We start from the raw sequence: 7137 nt of genomic DNA on the forward strand, positions 1-7137 counted from the left end.
GTATTGTGTTACCCGCGGAGACCTCTAAAAATACATTTTTAACATGGATCGCATGGGCCATCTGGAAACAGTTCTCTTGTTTCGTTGCACTTGAAAAAGTGCTCCGAACTGTCACGTCATCAGCATATCTTGTCGCGGAGCTACGAGCAGAACCACTGAAGAAGACGACGATCCTCAATGGGACGAAGACAATGCATCGCTACTAGACTACACTATTCGCCCTACTGACTGTAACCACGGTAGCTTGTATACAGCAAACACATTTCATTTCTCTCTTTCTCTACCCCTATAATTTTTGGTGGAGGTGCTGGCCTTCGACGCAATACGTAACCCCTCAACGGACTTGTCCTCAGCCGTCCTACCATGCCGACTGGCGAGGCCATTCGTTGCACCGCGCGAACAACGTCGCAACCACCGCTCATCTTGTCCCAGCCGCGCATCTCTGGGACCTTTGCTGAAACCGACTCTATCGACAAGCGGCTGGGCACGTACGGCTGCGTCGCTGCGCACAACCGACGGAACCCGACAGTGAAGCTTACCAACATGTTTTTTTTTTGTCTCAAGGTGACAGTTTGTGTCCGATATAACACTCACAAAGAGAAACTTACCACCTGGGATGTATTCAAGCAAAAGCTACGCAATCTCTACGGCTAGGTTGCTGGTCGCCTGCGGGCCATATCGCAAGAGCTGTTCTGTCGCACTCAAATAGCTACTGAATCGTGTATCACGTACAGCCTAGATGTTTTATCTCTTTGCCCCGCGTCGATGTCAATGTCCTCAACTGAAAGGCATGATAGATTATTGCTTTAACTTGCTCGTGTTGAAGGATTGCTCGTCCGTAAACGAAATTAGCAAAGACTCGTTTCGAAGAAGCGCAGAGCCGTCGCATAGCCCAACAGTTCATGAGGCTTCCCAACACCGCTGCTATGTCATCATGCAAAGACTCTCATTCGTCACCCCAGCATTCCACAACTGATTGCCTCGTGCGGATTGTGCGTCGCCTAATTGAGGTGGCATCGCCATCGTCTTCTTTTTTACATCATTCTGAGGATTCTCGACCGACTATCTCCTTGATTCCGGCTGTTTTCGGAAAAGAATTGGAAAATTCAGGCATTTTACCGGTTCATTATGCCTGTCGCCCTTGGATTAGCGCCAATGTTCCGCCTCCTCGATCACCAGCGACGTTTCAGCGCTTTGGGTATCCGACCCAATGGCGAACGCACATTCATTGTGCCATGAACAGCGTGCCATGAACACATGCACGATACTTGGTCTGGGCCTGCTGAAAGACCAAACCAGTGTTGTGCACTTGGATCACATTCTAGTGGTCGGAGAAACAGAAGGACACCGGCGAAATCTCGACAAAGCAATTTAATGGTTGCATGTCGCTGGATTCCGGCTGAACCACAAGAAATGTTAATTTGGTTGACCACTACATGTTAGCTAGGGTATGCCATTTCCCTGAATGGAGCACAGCTCCGTCCCGAAAGAATAGCAGTCGTATGTAATTATCATACGCCAAACTGTATTACGCAGTTGCAGGCATTCGCAGACCTGCTTGAAAAGGGAGCCAATATTCAATGGGGAACGCCACAGGACGACAAATTTCAGACACTCAAGTGGCGGCTGCCACATAGCCCTGTTCTGCGCCACTTCATTGAAGATTGGGTCACTGAAGCTCAGACTGATGCAAGCCAGATTCGTGAAGGCGAAATTTTGATTCAGCGCTACCCGGATGGAAGCGAGAATATCGTTGCTTACGCCAGCCGCACTCTCAGACGCACAACGCCATTACCATTCCAATGAACTGAAGTGCCGAGCTGTTGCCTGGAGCACCGATGAGAATGCTATCGCGTTCCACTCCTAAAGGCAAAGTATAAGCGTCCCCCGACTTTTTGTTCTTAATGACGCCAGGAAATCGAGCCTGATGCCAGAAACACTCAGAAATGTAATCGGGAACACGCACAATGTTCTCGCACACCTTCTATGATGTACCGTAGCGTTGAGGTGTTTCTCGTATAATGTAGAAGAATACATTGCAGAAGCAGAAGTGTACGGCTGGGCACGTGCGTTTAAGCTCATGAACTTGATTTGCGCCAAAAAAACCTGTCCATGCTTTCACACTTGCCCCCCTCCCCCCATAGGAAGCCATCTGCACTATAAATATGCCGGCTGTTTTAACTGCACCAAATAAAAATACTAACCTAGTATATGCCTTGGTGAGATCCTTTTATCATTCGAGTGTTCATATTGGTAACCTCTAGATACGGATAAGTTGAGACGTTGTGGGCGTAATTAATGAAGCTACATCAGTTATATTTACAAGTATTGATCATAAATGTCTAAAGAAGATGAGTAGTTTGGAGCCCGTCCTCGAGATTACCTAGCCGAGCGAAGGCATTTTGATCAAACATGCTTCTGTAAGAGCTCTGCGAAGAAATATTTTCCAATTAAACGGTCTCGGAAAGCGTAACTGACGCAGAAGAAGAAAGTCTGTAAGGTTAACCTCACCGCACGTAGCCTTTTCTGATGTCAAGAACATGGCTCCCTAAGCCTGTTCCTGGTGGCCAGTCCACTTTCGATTTTGATTCAGAGGAAGCTTTAGCTCGGGCCCAGCTCCAACACCGCCGATCCACATACATTCAAAATGAAAAAAAAAAAACGTTTTACTCAGGTAACCACCGACTGATCTTAGTGCAATTCATTGCATTTGAGAGAGAAAGTTGAATTCTAGTGACTGTTAGAAACGGAATTTCAATTTAGGGCCTCAATTTCGTTTAAAATATTTTCAAAAATTCGAAAGTATGAAAAAAATAGAAGCACGAACTTTACAAATTAATAGCTCTGCATCAAGAACAGCTATCGCGGTTCTGTGAACGGCATCCACTAGATCATTGAAAGCGGACGAATTTGGTATGTCATTTGACATCTTACGTGAATTTCTTACGTCGTGTACAAGGGTTCCGCAAAAGCTGTATTTTATTACTAAATTCTTGAGAATCATGTGTAACGTACCAATTTTGTCTGCTTTATATGTGCTATTAGATGCAATTCACATAATTGTTACATCATTTTTCTTTCCTGAGTTACAGCGTTCTAACCTCGATAGTGTTGTTTTCTGAAAATTTCATATCTTTGCCACTTTTTAATAAAACATTGACGACCTAACACGGAAATTCGAAACCAGCAGTCACTAGATTTTGAATCTTGCTTTAAAATTCAAGAAACCTCGCCAAATTTGGTGCAGTGGTTGCCCAGAAAAGCTAATTATAATTTTACATGGATTTAGATAGGAGCGCCCGAGCTAAAGCTTCTTTTTGCCGCTGTTTATTCGATGGCAAGCTGTTCACAGTTTTATTATTAATATACCAGCGAACGTGTGCCACCGAAAGCTTGCTTGGTTGTAGAAGCGACGCATGACGCAATGATGGTGCAGGTTAACGCGTCGCTGGCTTGAAGACAGTGAGCTGCCGGTAGCGGCTCACGGAGTCCTGCCGATGGTGACGGTGCCATCGTGACGAAGTCTGGAGCGGCGATATTGACGGCTCAGGCGTCTTTCTTTTTTTGCCTTCATTTCGCTTTCAGAAAGAGATAGCGCTATAAATGCAGAGTCATTCGTTCTTGTCTCGTAGATTTAAATACGGGTTTAAATAAGCTCTACATCCCATTGAACCCAGAGAGTATGCGTAAGCGGGGAAGTGCTCTCACACACGCACACACACACACACACACACACACACACACACACACACACACACACACACACACACACACACACACACACACACACACACACACACAAACGCGCGCGCATTCATACGCGTCCACGCGTGCACACACGCACAGCAATGTACGCCCGCAGACACACGGAACTACACGAACACACAAACACACGTATGCTCGGACACGCATACACGGACTTGCGCGCATGCAGATTCAAATACGGAGAGACAAATACGCGCGCACACGCAAATGCAAGTACACAAGCACGCATGCTCAAGGAGTTTGCACGCACATTGCCAGGACCTCGACACAGCTGACAGCCCCTCGGTGCAATTCGGTGCCAGATGCTAGGCATGTTGGGTGGCTCCCAGAAGAAGGCAGCGATGAAGGTGCCAGGACAGCGATAAATAACAGATCTATAGCGTCGACCGAGGTCTTTTGTGGCTTTGTCTCTGACAAACTGGTAGAGTTGCTGGGTACACGTCTATGTACTCTCACCCCCAGGAACTGGAAGCGGACAAAACCTACGCAAAAGCCGACGGCTTCAAAGACTGCCTCCGGAATATGGCCTGCAAGATCTGCCGATGATGTCCTCCACAACCGCAAGCCAGACACAGGAGACATACGGTACGAGACAGCCTCCTGCGACGCTGGTTCTCCACACCCCACGCTGGCCGCGGCCGTTCCATGGTGATCCTTTTGAGGACGTGGAAGACTGGCTCGACGTCTTCGATCGTGTGGCTGACGTCAATTATTAGAACGAGCAGAAAAAGTTAAGGAACGTGTACTTCGCCCTAGAGGACTCTGCCCGAACATGGTTCGCTAACAACGAGCCATCCATCACCCCCTGGCAAGAATTTCAACGCCAGATACGCGATACGTACTGCAGTCCCGCAAGAAAAAAGCGAGCAAAGCAAGCCCTTCAGAGTAGGGTTCAAAGGCCGAACTAAAGCGTAGCCATGTTCGTAGAGGACATGTTGCAGCTTTTCAAGCGTGGGGACCCTGGCATCACAGAAGCGAAGAAAGTACGCCTTCTGATGCGTGCAGTAAAAGAGCAGCTGTTTGCTGGACTGACGCAAAGGCCTCCAGCTACAGTAGCTGAGTTTGTCAGTGAGGCGACAGCAATGGAGCGAGGCCTTCAGCAACGCTCCTCGGTCTACGATCCCCAAATCAGACTGGGATCAGCATCTTCTCTCTTGTTGCCCTATGACACCGATGCGCTTCGAAAGCTTGTGCGTAGTGTCGTGCGTGAGGAGCTCGATCGACTACAGGGAGTGCGATTTCAACCGACCTTACCATCCCTCACAGATACCGTCCGCGAAAAAGCCCGCCGGGCGGCACAGTCATTTGTGCAAACCAGACCTGAAACCGCCCCCGTACTGACGTATGCGCAAGCAGTGAGACTACCTGCGCAGCCCTGGAACCACCGTAAGCCGCCTTCTGAAGAACCGCAGTGCCACTTCCAGGGCGAAGCTTCTCGTACAAAAATGTACGGGTCCCAGAGCCCCCGAATCAATACGCGAAAGTCAGACAAGTGGCACACACCTGACTATCAGCCACTCTGCTTCCACTGCGGCGAAGCGGGCCATTTGTACCATGCCTGCTACTACCGAAGAATAGGACTCCAGGGCTATCACCCCGGCGCTCGTCGCCCTCGTGAGGGAGAGCGCCGGAGAGAAATCCAGCAATATCTGGCCAGTCAACCTTCGCCGCCGTACGCGCAGTTCCCACCGGTTGAACAGCCAGCCAGCCAGCCAGCCAGCCAGCCAGCCAGCCAGCCAGCCAGCCAGCCAGCCAGCCAGCCAGCCAGCCAGTCAGTGTTTTATTTTCACCAAAACAAAAACATTTGTGAAAAAGGGGAGACGGCGAAAAAGCTGCGGATACTGCAGCTTGACTAAGCACCGTCCACCCTGTAGTAGCAATGACAGGGTAAATATACAAGTAAAAAGATAATTAGACAAGCAAAAAGTGAATAATTTAAATGCCAACTACCCGATCGCCGTCTCCGCAGAGGCGCCAGTCACGATCACCACCTCCTCGACGATCGGCGTCACCAAGCCGCTACACTACGTTATCCCAACCTCAAGACACAAGAGTGGGCTGTCCAGCAAGCCCGAGAGGCGGCGACGAGGCAAGGCCTCGAAGTCCCCTCATGGGAGACCTGAGCCCGGGTCGTCAAATTTGCCGGATTCAGAATGAAGTTGTTTCCATCCATCCTACGTTATCCACTTCTCTGGGCAACCGGCCGACGAGCCCAGGTCGGGGAAACTAAGAACAGTGACCTCCCGGAATGGGGCCGCTGACCAACGAACTTCGAAAGATCCCCCGCTCCGACACCCCGACGACGGTGTAGACGACGACGACGATAACGACGATGGCAACGACGACTGCATACCTTCAACACCTTCCTTCAAAAACCGTGAACCTTTTTCAGCCGACATACTCGTTTCTGTAGATAACCACCCGGTAACCGCTCTTGTCGATACTGGTGCCGATTATTCTGTCATGAGCGGACAACTGGTTACTGCACTTCGCAAGCTGACGACACTGTGACCAGGACCTAAGCTCCGTACAGCCGGCGGTCATGTTCTCACGCCGATCGGCAAATGCACTGCGGGGGCACAAATTCATGAAGTCACATTTGTCGGTTCGTTTATTATAATGGCAGAGTGCTCTAGACAGGTCATACTCGGCATGGACGTTTTTCGGGAGTACGGCGCAATCATAAAGCTTCCTTGTCACTTTTTCCAGCGAACACGCAACTCATTCAGACGACTACCACCTACAGTCCACGGTGTTACGCGTTTTGGCTGACTGTGCTACTTTACCACCCCGGAGTACTGCGTTGACCACCGTAGGAACACACAATGATCCTCCCCATCTCGGAATCGCTGAAGTAAATCTATCAGTCTTGTTGGCTCGACAGGTTTGCGTAGCCCACGGCATCTTGCAGCTGCCGTAAGGGACTGCTCAGATTTTAATGACCAATTTCAGTCGCGAATACCAGCACTTCGCCCTACGAACTGCCATCGCCTATTTGGAGCCAGCCAGTGACTTTCCCGCTTGTTTAACTGTAGGACACAATGATGCAGATTCTAACTGTGACGTACTAGCCAACAGCAATATTGATGTGAATTCTAAATTATCAGGTGAACAACAAGCTAGCATTAGAAGCCTTTTACAGTGTTTTGCGGGCTGTTTCGCTTCAACATAGAAGGTCAACCAAACGCCTATTGCAAAACACAGAATTATTACAAATCCCAATGAAAGACCCGTGCGCCAACGTGCCTACCGTGTTTCTCGTAAAGAGCAAGACGCCATCCGAAATCAAGTCCAACAAGTGCTTACCGACGATATCATACAGCCCTCCACCAGTCCATGGGCGTCACCTGTTGTTCTGTTGAAAAAGAAAGA

Source organism: Dermacentor albipictus, chromosome 7, assembly GCF_038994185.2.
Source record: "Dermacentor albipictus isolate Rhodes 1998 colony chromosome 7, USDA_Dalb.pri_finalv2, whole genome shotgun sequence".
NCBI classification, from domain to species: Eukaryota; Metazoa; Arthropoda; class Arachnida; order Ixodida; family Ixodidae; genus Dermacentor; species Dermacentor albipictus.